General features: G+C 44.9%; 1 protein-coding gene across 21 annotated transcripts in view; it reads left to right on the top strand.

Annotated features, from left to right (window-relative positions):
• Positions 1–19,409, top strand: part of LPP (LIM domain containing preferred translocation partner in lipoma) — a 552,127-nt gene that overhangs the window by 286,220 nt on the left and 246,498 nt on the right. For 20 of the 21 annotated variants that reach the window (XM_049803003.1, XM_049802998.1, XM_049803001.1 and 17 more), the window contains one exon: positions 15,812–15,876. The exons of the other annotated variant lie outside the window; for it this stretch is intronic. The gene's annotated coding sequence lies outside the window, so the exon portion shown is untranslated. The remainder of the gene's footprint in view (positions 1–15,811; positions 15,877–19,409) is intronic. 21 annotated transcript variants of the gene reach the window in all.

Below are 19,409 nucleotides of genomic sequence, written 5' to 3'. Positions count from 1 at the left end.
GGGAGATCTCTGTTGGTGAGGAGCTTGTGATGGGTTTGAGATGGGTCCCACTTCCTGATAGCCCATCTTGAGCTACCTGAGAGCCATATGACTTCAGCAGAAGTTTTATTATCACGGTAGTTTCCAGAGAGATGTTTGGAGCCGTTCCCAGCATTGGGTTAAGCTGCAGCAGCAGCATGAGCTCCTTTCTGGTGTTTTGGTGAGGGATAGGCCAGCTGATGGCTCTCCTAAAGTGTGTAAGCAGTTCATGTTAGAATAAACAAAGCTGTTCCCATGGTCTGTTTGCTGTATCCAGTCTGTCTTTGCCTATATTCCAAAGAAAGATCCCACAATTTCATTGAAATTTGAGAAATACCTGGACCTGGAGGGGCTTGGATGCGGGGAGATATATCTCCTGCATGGAGACAGCAGTGGGAAAACCAAGTGCCACTGAAATTTGGCAAGCTTGAGCTCCGTGATCAGTGTGATCTATTGTGACATTGATTTTAAAAGAATATTTTTGGTTTAGCACCCACCCTTAATTTAAACATGTGGTCAAACAGCACTTTCTGACCTACAGCTGCCCACAGTGGCAACACCTAACTGGGTGCTTTTATAGCAGAGTGTGTTGTAAGTTAGTTTTATTGAGCATTGCCCAAACAGTTGAGAAGAATGTTTTAAAGTGCCTTGTGTTAGTCCAGATTTAGCTACTGCCATCTCATGATAGCATCGGGGCTATCTGCAGCGAATCCAAAGGAACGAAACTAGAAGGTTTCAGCACTTCTGCTCCAGCTAGAATCAAGTAAGCAGTATTCTCACGGTTCTCTCCGTGCATCTCTTCCTTTTTGGCACGTTTGATGATAAAATCAGATAAATTCACTTCATGTTAAGATGGCAGGCTAAATGGTACATTTGCCACTTTCATTTCCATGGCCTTGGTTATAATGGTTTTTGCTGTGTGCCCTTAGTCATCCCTGTTGCTGGCTGTAAAGGGTGGAGGGATGTGCTTTGTGGGGGATTATACGCACCCGTCATGTCCTTTTTTAGATTGCAGCGCTTGACCTCCTTACTTATCCCATAAAGGAGCCTCTTGAACATTGGCTAATCCCACCAGGGTTTATGCAGGCTGGCTGAAAGCCAAGTCCTCCCTGGGTTGGGTGCAAGATGCATCAAGGAGTTTGAACATTTGTGTCCTGGCTTGCCTAAATTAATCTTAGTTGAAGCAGCTGGATGACTAGGTAATGCAGTGTTATGCCATTGCTGTTACATTAATGCCAGATAGGGCACGACAATTTTATGACCGTTAAGAATATTTGTGTGCAAACTACGAGGCTGGTCCAGAGAGGTGCAGAACAGGGAAATCACTGAGAAGTGGAGAGTCCTTTAGTGTGGGCGCGTAGTAGGTTCAGACTCCAGAGCTGACCAGATGACTTGCCACAGGGTTGAAAACTTTGCTGTTGGTGATTTACTTTTCTTCTTCAGAAATATTTAGTATTCTGGTTGTTTTGAGATTTTTATTGTTGGATTGATGTTTGTGTTGTAGCAGCAGATGAAATTCTCTCTTTGGGACCTTCCTATATTTGACAAAGACGCATTTCTCTGAGAGCCACAGGGACAGCGCAGTCAAGGATTCTGGAGTAGAGCACGTGGCCAGAAACAGCTGCCTGGAAAATGAACATTTCTGGCTAAAATATCAGTGCTTTTGCCTGTTGTGGAGAGGGCCAAAAAACTATAAATGGCATGGTTTGGTTTGGTGCTGGAAGCAGTGGCTTATCCATCCCCAGTAGTCACAGTGTCCTTCCCTTTTGGAGAGTTCTTAAGAAATTTTTGCTAGAATTAGATTCATGCTCTGCAGTGGTGGTGGGGAAGCTCTAAATATTTTGAATACTTTTGAAAATAGTAATAATCTAATCACAATGAATAGCACAATTCTGATGTGTCAACAGTGGTTCAAGCGTTACTCAGTAATCTTTACCCTCTGCGTGTAGTGCCTTGGGACTCTCGGCATAGATTGCAACCAAATTCTAGTTGCTTTTTCAAACACAAAATCAGTCCTTTTCCCTAAAGAAAAGCTTGTGTTTGCTGCTTGATGGGTCTGTATACACAGATGCATGCATAGGTAGACTTGGTAACACTAATGCCGTCTCCTGTGATTTCACGCTGTATTAGAGAAGAGTGTGTCGTCGGCAAGCTTTCCAGTATTTGCAAAAGGTCTATACTTGGTAATAAAATCTTGCTGTTGGGAAAATTGATCTAATTTTGAGATTGAGAGGTGTGAGAATAAAAGATGCTTTACTGTAAATTGTAGGTAGATAACAACAGAAACTCAAATATTAGAAGAAACTGGGTATCGCACAAACCACACACTTTCACATCACTAAAACAAGAGCTGTGCTCACACAGAAACATGAACCTCTTTGCAAACCACAGAAAGTAAAAGGGAGCACTCCTGTTTCATTATTGATCTAATTGCTCTTTTCTTGATATGAGAATAGATATGAAATGGTCTTGAATATTCCAGCATGCACAAAAAAAGACCATCACTTTTGGAAACTTTTAAAGGCGCAGCACATACTGATAAATAGCAAGGCCATTTAATTCTGAGAGTTACAACTACCTATCTAATGTCACTTAATTGTTCTTCTGGAACTGAATGTATTATAGCTTTGCTGAGAACTTTCCACTCTGGAGCGATATTAAATGAAGACAGCCTAGTCCATATTTTCCTGTGACTAATCAGTTTTGGAAGATCAGTCAGTGCAATCTTTTAAGTAAGTTCTGTTTTAAGAAAAAAAAAATCCTCTGAAGATTGGGTGTTTTGGGGAACCTCTGTGTTGGGCTCCTCTAAAACTCCCTTCCAACCCAAATTGCTCTGCAGTTCTTTGTGGTCTTTGCCTTTACCTGTAATCTCTTTCCTTTGGTTTACAATCCCATTTAAGACCAAGTTTCCTGAGTAACCTTTAAGTTTGGGCCTGCGGGACTTGGGGAAAATGTGTGTGGTTAAAACCTTGCCATGTTTGCATGCGAGAACAAACACGCATACGAATGAGGTTCCTGGATCAATCCAGCGAAGGCTGGATGCCTTTCAAAGATTCGAGAGTCTAGCGAGGCGTGCTTTTCTGTGGGGGAACTGTGAAGGTGAGTGTCAGCCTGTGCTCACCTCCATGTTTTACAACACTTTTCCATTTACGATCTCCACCAGCTTTGCTGCTCTGCCTGCTCCTGCCAGCAATTGCACCTCCTACTCTTCTGCCAGGCTGAGCAGATTCTGGAGTCAGGCAAGCTCGCTGTGCTGGCTGCAGGCAATGCCAGCTCCCTCTCCAAGCTCTTCTCAAGGCTGCAGACAGAGCTGAGGGATGGGGCTCCTTGGTTCTCCTTGGGTTTTGCTACGGGCTTGCTCCAGTGGCATTGGGCACCTTCTCTCTCCCTTGGTTTCAGCAACTTCTCTCTCCTTTGGTTTCTACAACTTAATAAGCACCTGTCTCGCCAGATTTGGGACTCTCGGAACTGCACAGCGGCTGTTTTCTTGTAGCGGGTAGTTCATCCTAAATACCCACGGGTGAGAGAGAAGCAAGATAGAGCCTTTAATAAAATGTTTTTGAAGTGGTTTAGTTCCTTTTGAGACTAATTTTCGCTTCCTAAAGTTTCCAGCACTTCAAAATGGTCTAGAGATTTGCAGAAAAGGTCACTGCCAGCAGTAACTAATAATAAGAGGTGGAGAGGAAGAGTGACTTCTCTTGATAGCTTGTTCTTAAGACATCTCAATCACTTGCTTGATGAATCAGCGATGAATTTTTGCCTGAATACCCTGGCAATTCACTTTACCTGTAAATCATGTTCAGCTCATTGTAACTTTTCTTTCTTGTTTATTGATTAGTTGATTATTCTCCCTCGCCCAGGAAAACCAAATTAATTAGTTCTGTTTAAACCCAGGTGAGGATGAGTCTCCAACTGGCAAGAACATGACCGTGTGGTTGGAGAGTGGTCAATTCCAGAGAGAAATGGCTTGGTAGTAGTTGTCCAAATCGATGTATCACCATCCGTTTTCCTTCTGAGGGCATTTTCCCTTGAATTGTCTTGCACTTCCAAGGCGCTGAAGACAAACTTGCACAAACCCATCCAAAAGTCATCCTCTCGGAAATGCTAGGAACTTACTGGCTTTGGGTTTCTGTTGCTGAGCCAGTAGACGAGGAAGTTGGCTTTTGGTTTAGGCAGATCAGGCCAAACCCTGATTTGTTTGCATTTGTGCACCAAGTTTTGTTTTGTTTTGTTTCTGGAATGGCAGCTGTATATAGAATATAATGTGGGGAAAGATGAAGTAAGCTCCTTTCAGAAAAGCTTTATCAGACATTTGCCAAAAAAATAAGAGAAAGATGATGATTTTGTTCATTGTTTCCTCAGAGCTCAGAAAGCCGTTCTTTCGAGTCAAGGTGAATTGTTGATGTGTTTGTAGGATTAAATAGCTGTTCCCAAGATGCAGGTAAATAGTCTGTAAGCTTCCAGATGCTGCCAGGAGGAGAAGTACACATTTAGCTCTGGAAAAGTGCAGATCACTTGCTCAGGGCCTCTTTCTTGAAGGATTTCTATGTTTCTTGATTGTTGGTATTTCAATAGCATGTGAAAGGCCTGAGTTTGGATTGAGTCTCCGTTGACCAATGCTGTAGCAATGGGCTGTGACTGTCCCCGGTGAGGTGACAGCACGGACCGCGGGCACAGCAGGTGGATGGGAAGAGTGAAGGGGCAAAGGGGAGAGGGATGAAAATGATGCTTCTGTCAATGTTTCAGCAAAGCTGGTGATAGGCAAGACCCGCTTTCAGGAGCAATGCTCAACAGTAATGCTTTGCTTTCTTCCAGACTGTTGCTAACAGTGGTTGAATATCACTGTGCCTGCTGGGAGGGAGCTGGGGAGGGGAGAAGCGATTTACCCTAAACTCCATGTGGAGATAGCAGCTGAACCAGGGGCAGGAAATCCTGATCCCTCAGTCCTGTGGACGATAAGAAATTCATTTGTAATCCCCAGGCAGGTTCAGAAATTTTAGTCCTCTACCTTGCTGCTGTTTTCTGTAACCTTTTGAACCAGAAGCTGGAGAGCACCAGCATATGCGAACTTGATTTCCATCCTTTTTACAGCTGGGCACTTTTAAGTACATCGTGTGCGCCTGGTGCTCAGCTGCTCAGCCCACATAATGCCATTTTGAATCGTATGAATCACAATTAAACCAGCTTCCACTTTCCAGGAGAGTGGTCCAGTTCCCACTGAAGGATCGTGCCTTCCTAAATGCTCACACAGTTTCTGCCCTCTGTCGTGAACTACGGCGTGGTGCTGAGCTGAGTAGCCGCGCAGAGCTGACCGTGTTTCAGTGGCAGATGAAATGATTCCTGCCTCTATGAGTTTGTAAAGCACTTTGGGATCCTCTAGGATGGAAAGTATTGTTGTTTGTTTGTCTGAGCCAGTATTTTCACCGTGCTTTACTTCCATCGCTCCTGTTAGATGTGTTGGCTTTCATTATATCTTCAGATAAGGCTTGTGTGAAATGGGCTTCTGTTTTGTTTTATTACCAGAGGAGTGATTCATATTCAAATTGAAATGTTGTGTTGCTCTAAGCCAGCCTTCTCCCTGTGTGCTAATGAGAGGAGAGGGAGACACAGGTGTGGACTGAGCAGGATTATTTTTCTCCTACTGCATTTAGAAACTTTCCAAATGGCTTTTTAGGAGGGCAACATGGACTTGACTGCCTGGCATGGGAGAATGCTGGTCTTGCATGTTTTAAGAACATGAGATGAGCCTCAATCTCATTACTTGTCTGTTTAGGCTGCAGACCCATATGCTACCAGCAATGTTGTCCAAAAAAAAAAAGAGAATTTATGATCCCTTTTAAATTGAGGTTTTTTTGTTTGTTGGGTTTTTTTTTTGTTTGGGTTTTTTTTTTTTTGTGTCATCTTCATTAATGTGGTGCTATATTTTCTTTTTATTCATAACACTAGTTTTTAAGAAAGTTGTCTGCACTTGTCTTGAGGCAGTGACTCCTCAGGCACTTTCTGCAGCACAGCTGAGGCCATCAGCTCATGATCTCTGCTGCTGCCTGATGCTTTCTTCAAAGGAGCTGCTTGCCCTCCACCAATGGAGAGCTGCACAGTCTAGCACACATTTCTGGTCTTGTTAGAAATGGATACTGGCTAGTCCAGTCCAAACTTGCTCAAGAAACTTTGTCACAGGTAATCTAAAATAGAGAGAACTGATGCTGAGATTCTCGGCGGGGATTTGTATGTGTTCAGAGCTGTGTTGCTCTGTCACATGCAGCTCAAAATGAATGTCATTGTAGATCTTGTGGAGCCTACTGCCTGTCCCATAAACAATCAGACTGAGATAATAGTGTATTTCATGGAAATCTATAAAATTCAGGTGAGTATCCTCACCTTAATTAAAGTGACCTTAACTAACTGAGCCTACTCAGAGAAGATTTGCCATGTTTTGAACTTACAGCTCAACTCAGTCTATGTGCTTCCTTGGTCCTTCCACGTTGGACTTGGCTGTGTGAAATGATCTTTCACCTCTTGCCCTTTTCATTCCCACAGACTTTGTGAAACTTGTTGAATATTCCTAAGGGGCCCTGAGGTTTTTAGATAAATGTGATACATGCAGAGACATTGACACTTTCAAAGTAGCACCCAAGAAACCACTGAGCCTTGAAGGATCTGTTGACTTTAATGGAACATCAGTGGCCATGTCCTTTGTGTTGCTTTGATGGTTCAATTACACCAACAGGCTGAGGGCATTGTGAGGATCAAAAATGTTCTGCAGTTTTGTTGGCATAAAATTAGAATTTATGTGAAAGTTTTTCCAAGGAGTAAGAAAGGAAAGAGACATTGACAGGTCTTCATAGCTGAGTGTAGGTTCATTCCCCACTGGAGAGCTGGTGAGACAAATGTGAGACCTTGGTTACACATCACGTAAATACTTTCTGACTTAAAAGCATTTGAGCTGGAATCACTTGCAATTAGCATGGGCTTGGCAGAAACTGGCACTGCTGCTGTTTGCATAGTCCAGTTGTGCCATGGGGAAAACTGCTGTTAGCAAGTAGCACAAGTGTAGTTTTGAGGTGGTGTGTGTGCAGTGACTGCTTTTACAGCAGCTGATGTCCCTTGGTGGCACACTAGCAACTCTAAAAGTGAGAGCATGACTGGCTATCCCCTGTACCTGGTCTCTCACCCAAATGCTTAGGTCTTTAAACTATTTATCATCATAGCCATGCATTTTTTTAGGCAACTGTTGGTGTCTGGGAGCTTTTAACTGCATAGCTTGGAAGAACCTAGGCCTGTGCATGGTCCGGGGAGATGCGACCATCTCTGTGCTCTTCGTCGTCTTCTTGGATGAGGCAGCTTGCACTGCAGTTGACTGTGGTCAGGCTGATGCAGAGTGCAACCTGTTGTAGACTCAAATGACCCATCTCGAATCAATTGCCCAACTGACACAATAAATTATATCTAAGAGTTATTTATAAAGTAAATAATAAGGACCAGAGGGCACTGCTGGTACCCGTAACCTGTGTTGCTCCTCAGAGGTTGGGAAACGTGTCTCCTGCCAGCTTGATGGAGCCTGGGAGCTTCTGAGTGGGTGGCGTGGGAACTGGGGACAACTGAGGATTCGTACAGGGATGCAGAGTTGCTCCTTGGGGCAGAAAAATAAATGTATGATTCTTGGCCCTAGAACGAAGAAAACAAGACGCTGTGGACTTGTTGCAACCCGTGCAGTCTGTGAATGTTTTCTTCTTGTCAGATGCTGCTGTCACATAAGTAATTTTATTGCCAAAGGGCAGGGAATGAACTAATGAAGTGGGAGAGAGGGCTACTTGTTGAAGGGCTACGTGTTGTGAAAATCAGTGTACCAAACGTACAATTCTTCACTTTCTGCTCTTGTGGTGTTTATTTATCTATATGATTTGGGGGGGAGAAGGGATGGTGGTGCAGGAGGTGCATCTGTCTCGTCCAGGAGAAAGCACGTGTTCAGATGAGAAGGCATTATGCATACAATGCCTGAAATTAGCCCTTAAAATAGCACACTTCACATCTTAGTAATGTATTGAATATACCTGGATAAGAAACAGTCTGATTGAAGTATTGAGCTTATTGTAGTGGATCTGCTGTGACTCATCAGGAAATTGAAAGTCTTGAGACAAAACTCCCCCCCTGCAGCCTTTTTGGAAGAGACGGGAATTAGTCTTAGGCGGGAAGTAATTAATTGTTCCGTGATTGTCATAAATAGGTACCAAACAACAAGCTCATGCTGAAGTATTTATATCCTAAGCCCTGTCTTGTGAGCCCAGCTATCAAGAGTCTCCATCAGACAGAGACAGTGAAAAAGAAAGTTCTCTGGAATGAGCAGCACTTCCACCTACACACGTTTAAGTGAGACAGGACGGAGGTGAGCTGGTAGGCTGTGTGCTGTAATAAGCCATTTACTAGGATAATGGCTGCAGGCTACAAATGCCGTCTCAGTCTGTCTATTCAATGCAAACATTGAAAAAGAAAAAAGAAAACCCCCTCTACCTCAGTAAAGGCTATAATACTCTTAATCCCCAGTGTACTCTGTGAATATTAACTGAGCCAATGTCGCAACACCTCACGGAGGCAGATGACATGTACATGCAGCCTTCTTCATCTGCCTGAGAAACTGAGGCAGTGGGAAGGACTTTAAATTAAGCTTCTGGTTTTAGACTGGGGCAAAATCCTGGGAACAGCCTGGCTTGACAGTGAGCAGGATGGAGCTATCCTTCGGTCCTTGGCGGGAGCGTGGGAATTCTGACTTTCAGGGATTAAACCCTGAAAAGTTTAGGTTTTCCTTTGGAGGGATTTGCTGCCTGCAACAGTAGGCAGCACTGCCCTGCGTGTTGGAGTCACAGAGGGTGCATTGGCACAGCTGGCAGAGGTGGATTGTGAGGGGATGAATATGTGCAGGAATATCTCTCTAATTTACTGAGTAGCTGTAGCCATTATGTATCTGTCAGACTATGGGATATTGCTGGAAATCCAGATGTTGGGAAGAGAAGCAAGGGAATCGAGATGATCAAATACCTGTTTAAAAAAAACACAACGCCCAAGGAAAAGGAGCTTGATGGCATTGTGTTTGTCTGCAGTGAAGTCATGGCAACAGAGCACTCATTTAGCAAAATTAACTGTTTCTCTATCTTACCAAAAAAAAAAAAAAAAATCAAATGAAAATGATGCAGGGGAACATCCTTTTATCTCAAGCAAATGAGTCCATTTGTGCCAAAGCAAAGGAGTCATCCTGGGGAATTTGCTCCAGAGAGCACATACTTTATTAGAACAGAATGTAATAGTTGTCCCAAAGCCATAACTGTAAGAGCCTGGTGCCCTCGGCGAGCACTTTCAGTAACAGGAAAACCAAAGTTAGGTTCTTGCACCCATATGATGTTGAAATTCGCACTTTGGACCATGATTTTAAGCTCGCGGTTGTTTGGGATTTCAGCTCAGTTAAGCTGTGGGTACAGCTTTCAGAAGGGTTATAATCTCTTTGAAGTTCCTTATAGGTAATGCTTAGTTTCAAAATTATTTAGGCACCTAGGGACAAAATGCTGATGCTGCTTCACTTTGGGTGTAACCAAATACTTGTAAAAAACCAGTTGCCTTTTAAGTCCCTTTGGCTTTAATTGAGACGTAGGCTTCTTTGTGCCTAAGACTCCTTTTTAGTGCCTAACCTTAGTAGTATTTGAAATAATTCTCACACAAATCCCGGAAATAACACTTCTGTGCTACTTCTGTTTTGATGTTCACTGCCCATCTCCGTGCACAAGCCACGCTGTGAAGCAGTACGCGAGGGTGAACCGCACGGTGACTGTATTGGTAGGCGCGAAAGCTCATTTTACATCACTGAGAATCTCATATTTGGAATTCAGAAATTGTTCATCTTGGTGATGAGCGGGGGCAAGCTCCAGGGAAAATATCACGAACTCAAACGTATTGCTTGAGGCACTTGGAAAGTGTTGTTTCTCTTAAGTAGTGTTTTCCAACCAGATCGAATTTTCTTCTGTGGGTCTCCTGGAGAGGGTGTTAGGCAATGCCTTATGGCTTCCATGAAAGTGTCTGACAGCAGAGATACAGAGCTTTTATCTGTACAAAGGAGTGAAATGTTTTGGGGGAGATTTTTAAGGATGATTTTACTTTGGTGTGGTTTCTGTCAAAAACATTGGGGAAGCTTCAGACTAATTGGAAACCTGACCTTTCATTGACATCAGTGTTCACCAGGTGAACATGAGCTGTTTTCCATTGCTTCTCATACCTGGATGAAACTTGTGCCTTCCTCCTGCAACTTAAACTTTGGTTTAATGAAAGAAAAGTGAGAACCGAGCATGGGTGGATGAGTTTTGGTCAGTGAAGGAAAGCCACAGTCATTTTGTACATGGGTAGATCTCTTGGACATAACTGTGGAGGTCTTCCACGTAAAAAGCCAATGTTTGAGGTGTTTTTTTTTGGGGGGTTGGTTGTTTTTTTTTTTGGAAAGCATCTCTTTCAGGAGGGACTTCACCTGAATATTGATGCTTTTCGTGCTGTTGAGTCGTGCTTGTCGAATGGAGCGCAGAGGCTGGCTGGGGGTGCATGCTGTTTCCCAGCTCAGCCTCAGGCTGGTGTATTTGCAGTAGTGTCTGGCTGTTTCTTTCCACTTGTTTCTCTTCTCCAAGGCTGGATGTAGCCATCACTTTAGCTGTTAACAGTACGAGAGCAGAAGGGCCAGGCTGCAGCAGCCTCCTGTGGGAGCAATGCCCGTGGGGTCGGATACGGCTGCCCAGAGGGAGGAGAGCAAGCGGGCGAGGGTGGGAGTGCAAATCTGAGGCAGTTGCACGTGGGATTTTGTCAGAGGCTTTTAAGGAGTAACAACTCAACGTCTTGGGCTTTTTTGGGTGAGGGATGAGATCCCCAGACAGGAACGCTCTCAAATTAGGCAGCCCCAGCCTCATGGGTTGTCCCAGCGTGCATGGGGTGAGTGAGCGTGGCGGAAAAGCCTGAGCGACTGCTGCGAAACGACTGGGAAGATGCAACCCATGATGTCTGTTGTGTCTGAGATCTCTGTAAAGTCTCTCGCGTCCTTCCTCAAGTTTAGTTTTCCAGTGGAGGCTGTCGCAGTAATGAGAATGTCTCCCATCTGCTCCTCACATGGCTTGGCACATTTAGCTAGAATATACATATTTTTATTATGGGGTTAGCCAGTGGTAACCATGACAATTAGACTTATCACGCAGCACTTTTTTCCCTCCTTGAGTCAGTCTGAAATGCTGACAATTAAATAGATACAGTACACTTTAGAGATCCATCAGTCTCTTTGTTGTCTTGACAACCAAACTATATTTAGAAATGTAACAAGTACATGGAGTTCAATAGCACTTTTGCTAAAACATAGTTTTGTAGCTTGAGAATTTAATCTGTTGTTTGTAGATCCAGGTGCCTATTTGAGCTGTGCCTGAATTTCTCTTTGGTCTCTCTTGGAAGCTTCTACAGAGCAGTGGGGAGACTTGGCTGGTGGAAAGAGGGTCCTTGTCAAGCAGGGAGCAAACCTGCCCACGGCTTGTTGGCAACCCCTGCCTACTCAGGTACCTCTGGGTGCTTGTGGTGCCCTGTACACCTGGGTGCTTGTGGTTTGGCCATTGATTTGCAGTGCAAGAGGAATGTGTCTGATCGTTGTCCCAGATCTGCTGTTCCTGCCGATCTAGCTCAGCAAACTGCTGGGGAGCAGTAAGCGGCGTGTCTGAGCATCCTTTCCCCTCCCAGATGAGCTGCTCTCATGGTTCAGTAGCATTTTGGTACAGGAGGACAGTACCATGGAGTGGGACATTGGGAGACTGTGATGGCTTTCATCCTGCACCTGGAGCTACCTGAGCTTTGGTTGCCACTGGGAGCTGCTCTCTGCCACTGATGCAATAGCAGAGACTGTTTCTCCCTATCCCTTCTTCTGTTTTGTCTTTGATTTGCTGGCAGGTGTTTGATTTTAACTATTTCTACTACTACTAATTTTTTTTTTTTTTTTTTTTTTTTGGTCCCTTCCCATTTGACTGGCAAAATTGAGCTCATCCTCTCCTCATTGAGCTGGAGTAGCAGCATGTGGGCTAGATGTCTGGAGCTATGAATTTTTAAGGTTGAATCCAGGGCTGGAAGAGTGGAAGGGAATTATGATGGAGTGCACCTTGAGGGGCTGTAAATGCCCCTGTCCCCCACCACCCCTGTGCACACACTGACGGTGGGTGCCTGTTGTGCGTCTGTGCTGCTCTCTGGCCTTTTCAGCCAGCGGAGAGCTGTGGTCAGTGCAGGCACCTGTGTGGGTGTCACAGCCACACGCGTAAGTGTGGTGATGTGCCAGCCCAGAAGAGCAGCTGGGACGTGTGGCTCCCATCTGCTGCCATCCTGAAGCCCAAAGGCTGTGAGACACGGGCTGGCACCGCAGTGCCCTTGTTATGCTCTTAGCGCAGGACCGGGCAGTACTGCTGCCTTGCTTAATGCACTGGCTTGTAAAGCTGTTTCTGAGGTGAGAGACATCCAAACATGAGGATCTCGGAGTATTTCCCTGACTTGAGTGATAAATGAGAGAAATGAAAATCGGATGAGGAAATAGCTCAAACCTTCCCCACCACTCCTCTGTCTGGCTGACCCAGGTTGTGATGTTGGTCAGGACTGCCCCTTCAGAAGTCTTACAGGTTGAGGAGCTGCTGGAACGGGCTTCTTTGTGGCGAGGTGTTTGTGGCCCTTCCTAAGCAGCACCTGAACCCTGGGGCAGGGCCTGGGATGCTTGTGGATTTTCTGCAAAATATCAAGCAAGAGTCTTCCACCTCTTGCTGTTTGAGGCTTGGCTTATAGTTGATACTTGGCAGTATAATTTCAGCAGGACGACTGAAAAAGCTAAACAAACCAAGGTCTCCTTCATCAACAAAGCTATGGCAACACAACAATCTGAAATAGGAGTTCAGTTACAGCGGATGGGGTGGCCTTTTGCCCAAGGGAACCAGTTCATTTGGTGAGATGGTTTAAAGACGACAACTGTGGGTCCATGGTATGCATGTAGTGATGGTCAGTAGCATCCACCCTTGGGCAGAGAGCTGCACAACCAGTCAGTAGCATTGCTCTGCTGCTGGGAAACATGGTCCGCACAAGCTTGTCGCTGGGATGCTTTATTACAGGGGGGTAAGAGAGGCTCAAGGGAAAGGAGCTTGACCTGAGATCAGCTGTTAGGTCAGTGATAGCCAGCGAAGTGCATCTGTATTTCCTGGGGTGCATGTCATCTTGTCTGTCTGCTATACCTGAAATATAATGCAGTAAGGCTCAAACAGAGGAGAGGACTGGGTTTTTCTAGCAGGATTTTGCTTCCCTTATTCTTGCGTTTCTTTTAAATTCATTATCTGTCAAATAACACAGGTGACTTTTCAGTGTGTGTGAACAGCTCAGCTTCATTTTTGTTTTCTTTGCTCCCTTCATGTTACCATTTTCCCAATGAAAATCCAAAAACATAGTTACATCTCCACTCCAGCTTTGTTTGTAAACTCTTAACATGCCTTTTTCAAGTGTTTAATAGCTGCTGGGGTTTATTCTTGAAATACAACCACCAAAACCCAACAATGCTAATGAGTCTTCAAGAGCTCTTTAAACAAGTTATCCCAATCAATCTAACAAAGATAATGGTTTTCTATTAGAAGATATTTAACTGGAGGTTGGGTGAGCTGTAATGTTAATGGCTCTGTAGATCTGTAACCAGACAAAATCAGAATAACTCCTTCGATTCGGTGGAGCTCTATCTGTTTATTACAACTGAAGCTTAGGCAGTGCTTTAGATGCCAACTGCAACCTCTCTGAGGTTAAATGTGGTTTTGATTTAATTCCTGGAAGCAGTAATGTCAGCAAAGAAGTGAAGAGCTGGGACCCACATACCCCAAAGTCTGTAACTTTGGGTTTGCTGTCAAGATCAGATTCCCTTGATTTGGGCTAGTAATTAAAATGCAACTTCTCTTAAGCATCTCCCAAAGGCAGGCAGAGTGTGGAAGTGTAGCCTATGCAGATTGTGTATATGTCTCTACATACTTTGCAGAAAATTCCAGTAGTTACGTTGTTCTTTCTAACTACTCGTGGTTGGGCTGTTGACCTGGAGCTTGTGCTTTCCAGCTCCAAAAATGGAAAGGTGCCACTGCTGAATTATCAGGCTGTAATGTAGAGAGAGCTGGGATCTCCTTTCCGCCAACGTATTTGTGTCCATGCAGCAGTCAGGAGACATGGACCACCGCTCATCACCCCCACTGTGTGTGGCATAAGTGATTCACCATGCATTCATTTCTGGTCACATAAGGGGCATTAGTTTAAAGCAGGCTTCAGGCATAGGTTAGCGTTAGCTATTTGAAGTCTTCAGTCTGAAAGCAACATCAAACAAGGAGCAGAAAATGTATCACGCACAGAAAAATCTCTGGGATTTGTTTCCCCTTTAAAAAATAACAATAATAATAAATTCCAAACTGTTCGCATATGCTGTCTTCTCTGTGGTCAGGACACCTGTCTGCCTCTTTGCTGTTACTTGATATGGGCTTACAGTGCTTGAAAAAATGTTAACATGAATTTTTTGTCATGGCAGATATGAAAGGAATACCCAGTGTCTGTGTGGGCAGGTTCTCAGCAAACTTCTCTTTGCTTCTTGCGCTTTGGTATGAATCTGAAGCAACTGCTGCAGTCCTCTTCCCCTGTGCTCTCCTTCCTCCACCATGGACCAGGAGGGTGAAGCTGCTACCCTGCCAGACCCAGTTCTCCTGAGCAAAGACAGCTGGTGGTGGGGATAATGGGTTTCATCCTGGTTTCCTCAAAAAAAATAATGTATGTGACTGACTAGATATGTCTCGCCTCCCTTTCTTTAATGATTTTTAACTCCTTGGATAATCTCAACCATGTTTGTTGAGAGATATTTAGGCTTTAGGAGATTAGGGGTGAGGATGCAGTTAAGAGGAGTTGGGGGTGACCTGGGGCAGCCAGGAGTGTGGTGGGCTGGGAGAGCTGGGGCAGGCAGAGGTGGACTGGACCTTTCCCTAGTCATTGCTAGTATTTTTTAAATTTATTTCTTCTCCAGCGCTGAGATGAAAGGAAATAGGAAGCACCAGAGTAGGTTCAGATATCAATAAGCTGGAAGTATGAAAGGCTCCTGGTTGAAAGCAGCTTGTGGTAATTTGGAAAACCTGTGTTTTCTTTTTAACCGGGTATATTTGGAGGCACCCAAAAGGAAACCAGGGCTGGAGGTGGAGGTGGGGTTTGGGCTGTCCCACCCTGCCGCGTTTTCCACAATTGCTGTGTGTTTAATGCATCCCATCTCAGCTTCAGTTCTTCTTGGTGCTCACATGGCAAAGCCAATGCTGTGGGGGTGACTCACCATTGGCCTGAGCGTTGGAAGAGGCTCGGGAAGAAGAGGCCCTTTAAGCACGAGAGGCAGAAGGGTGTCTGGTCAGGCTTTGAAAGAGACTTTGTTACCTGCAGCCCTTACGTCAGTACCTTTCACCAGCTCTACAGTGATTTAAAACAAGTAGCTTCTTTCCCAAATAAATCTCAGTTACTCCGACGCTCGACAATCTGTCCTGCCAACATGTGAAAAACCCTTTTATGGGTCAAAACAGGGACAGACTGACACATGAGTTGTATCAGAGGGGAAAAAAAAAGCTGCGGTCCGCTTCGCACAGGAGGGCAGTTGGCATTACGGTCCCTTTTGGGGCTGTTTTTTTGGCGAGGTGTCACAGCCAGCTTGATTTACTTTCTGCTTTTACAATGAGCAAAACATTGATTCTGACCTTTCTATTTGCACCTGCAGGGGTCCCTTGGAAGAGCCTGTCCGTACGTCTGTCTGAGTGCCTGACACGGCTGCCTTACTTCCAGGTGAGGAACGGATCAGGTCCCAGGGCTTTTGCCAGCTGCTGTGTTTAGAGAGAGTGGGAAGACCCTGAGACCATGTTCGGTCAGTCAGCAAATGAAGGGCATTCCTTCAAAGCCCAGGGTGGTGGGAGGCCAGGCTAACCCATGAGGCTCAAAGTGGTTTTACTATTTCTGGGTCCAGGTCTGGAAGCAGCAAATGTGCAGGTCCTCCTGGGAATGATTGCATGGTGCTGTGGGCCATATTACTTTGACTTCTTTTTGAAGGAGATTTTCCTGCTTGTGGAGCTGAACTCACTCTCTGTCCATGGCATGGCTTTCTGCAGCCTGGATACGCTCCCAGCTGATGATGGAGAGCTGACCATATTACTAGCTTTAATCTAACCGTGCTTCAGTAGACAAAAGCAGAAAAGTATATAAGCCTTTTAAGAACAACCTGAATAGAAATTTATGTGAGGAGCAAATTAATTCATTCTTCAGAATTGCCAGTTCCATCAAATTCAGTGGAGGTATTTAGCTGTGACTTAAGGATCACCCTGATAAACTACCCCAGACTCTTGTAGGAGTCCCTTGCCAGATTATATGTAGGACATGAATTGTGCTTTGTGTCCATCCCATGATACGATGATTCGATTGCAGCAAAGCTAAGTTTGAAAAAAAGGAGCACCGTCAGGGCAGTAGGTCTGTCCTCAAGCCTCTCTCAGTTGTACCATCCCAGGAGGGAAAAGAGGTGCTAGACGTGCTACAAATTCACGGCCACTGGGGGAAGAAAGCAGCGAGCAGCCCTGTTGAGAAGTGGATAACAAATGAACAGGAATAGCTGGTAGCTGGTCTGTAACTGCTCAGTGGCCATGAAGGTCCCCAGGAGGAGAGGTGCCTTAGGAGGGTGCGGGGGCTCTGGGCAGTCTTTGCTGCGGTGGTGGTTCCCCAAGCCCGGTGGCAGCACCAGAAGGCCACGCGTGGTACATGCACCGGGGACTGCGTTGCGAGCCAGTGTGGGTCCAGAGAAAACCGTTGCCATGTGGAAAGGTGTATGCCGGGTTTTGTTCTTCTGCTACCCTGGTGGTTTTGGCTAGCGGAGCTACTTCATTTGCCTTGACGTTACCTGACTTGAGAATCATAAGGTGTCTGTACGGCACGCCAAATTCACGAGTGCTTCTTCTTTACCTTGTTGTGTCACTGAATATAACTGCATTTTCATTCTGCCCTTTTGATACACAATGTACATCCTTCCTTTCTTCCTTTACCCTCTTCTTGGGTTTTTTTGTGTGGTTTTCTTTTTGGTCCTTCTTTTTTTTTTTTTTTTTTTTTTTGTTGTGTAAATTATGGCTAGCTGGAGATGAGATTTCAGCATCCTGTTTACTTCAAAGAGTTGGGGACATTAATAAATGTTGAAAGACAAAGACAGACCAGGGATTAATAAGTAGAGGACAGGAGATTAATAGCAGGAGAGTAGAATTTGGTTCAAGGCCTGGTCTTCCCAGTTGCTGGGTTATGGAAGATTAATGGCAGCTCTTCTGTTAGTCTCACTCTTTCTGTGGCAGCTTTCCTGGCTATGTCTAATAAACTGTCCCAGTGGGTTGCTGTAAATATGAAATCTAGGAAGAAGCCCATCCTTATAGACTGTTAACTAGATCAGACAGTATTAGTTTTGCTTTCCATTCAGAGCTTAAGCAGCAGCATCGATGTATTTGTGAGTGGTGAAGTCAGATGTTCAGGTGCTCACAACTCTTCTCAGGACAAAAACATAACATAAAATGTATCTTGCCAAGCGAGCTGTCTCTGACAATTCTTTATTTTTTTTTTAAACTGTGTCCAGTGCAAGAGATTGATTTCTCTTCTCTTGACTGGGTTTTGAACTTTGTTTCTGTGGAAAACTGGGCTCTGGACCTATTGCATCTGACCTCTCATTAGGCTTAGCGTGAGATAAGATCATTGTAAGAAAACACCAACTTTGGAAAGAGCATTCCTGGTGAAATTTGTGGCAGAACTGTAGAACGTGGGACTGTGTCACAGGAAGTCTTCATTCTGGTAGAAGGGTGCATGCTGTTCGGGGTGTCCTGTATAGAAGGTCAACCTCAAACTCCTACCTTAAGCCTGACACTACCAAGTCAAGCACTGAAGTAGTCCTTTGGTGTCTAACCATGTGTACTTTTCGTAGTCTTCACAAAGATTATCCCAAGCTCTTCATGCATAGGGTTATAGCAATATACAGGTATGTGTATGGCCATTTTGGGAAGGAAGCAGCTTTGTTCTTGTGAGTGTGATGAAGACAAGGCTAACATCAGAACTTCATGCAGCAATAGCTGAACTTCTTTTCCAGGGAAGAAAGGCTGTGCCTGGCTTCAGTGTCCCTGTAACAAAGCTCCTCCCCTCTCGTCTGCTCTTGTATGCAGTGCCCTTGGCTTTTCAGAAGTTAATAGATTTGTCCATATTATGATTCTCTCTTTAATTTTATTTGTGTAAAGGAGAACACGCGCTAATCTTTCTCCAGAGAAATGTTTCACACTGCTCCTCTTTGAATGTTGGCCCTGGGTCTGCCGCGTTTCTTAATGAGTCTCTAACTAAACAGCTACAGTTCCCACATGCTCCAGCCTTGACACACGCATACTTGTACACCCACGTGCCTGCTCCCAGTTGAACCGAGCAGCCTGCCTGCTCCCCTCGCACGCTCGCTGCTTTGGGATTTGCATTAGCAAGGCGGTACCTCCCTGGGAAGCCCTACCCACGAGAGGGGGCTTTATGCCTTCGGGTATAGATAGGTTTGACATCAAATGAGCTGTCCTGTGAATCAGAAAGGCTGTAACCTCTTTATCACACTGTCCCCCCACCCCCAGGCTTGTTTAATGTGCTTCTCCGGGAGCCCGGATTCCTGTGGGCTGCACTACCTGTGGTGAGGACCCAGGCTAGCACCGAACACGGAGCCGAACACCCAACGCTGAATTACTGCCTGGTATGCCGCTGGCTGCCAGATCTTTGATAACTTGTTTTTAATGAAGATTCCTCCTGTAATTCCTAGAATATCTTGCAGTGCAAAAAAATGAGCTCTGTGTGTATTTTGCTGTGGGCTGAATTTTTTTCCTGCTCTTCACAGTTCCGTCCGTGAACAGAGAAGAAAAGGAGGGGGAAGCAGCTGACTGCTTTTTTTTGTTGTTGTTTTTTCTACTTGACTTCTGTGAAATATGTGGCGATCAATCGCTTGCAACTAACAAAATGTTTTTGTTTCTCTTCGCAAAAGCATATGGGAACTGCAGGAAAAGCATATGGGCGTTTTTAGGAAAACATATTGGTGAATGGACAAATTATAGTGGTGCCAATACATTTTGGATGTCTGGCTAGACCGCTACTACTACCACACTTGCTGGCATGCAAACACATCGACAAGATTTCCAGCATGGGAGTGGTGTAGCCACTCCTGGGGAAATGCAGGCTGTGCTGGATCAGACCCCTGTTAAAATAGCATTGTGATCCATCTTTGGTGCGTGTGACAGCCTCACCATGTCCCGGACTAGGCTTCAAGCTCGTGTTTATGGCAGCAT

Source organism: Accipiter gentilis, chromosome 6 (assembly GCF_929443795.1).
Source record: "Accipiter gentilis chromosome 6, bAccGen1.1, whole genome shotgun sequence".
NCBI lineage: Eukaryota > Metazoa > Chordata > Aves > Accipitriformes > Accipitridae > Astur > Astur gentilis.
The sequence above is the reverse complement of the archived record's forward strand: the minus strand, read 5'-3'. Positions and strand labels throughout refer to the sequence as shown.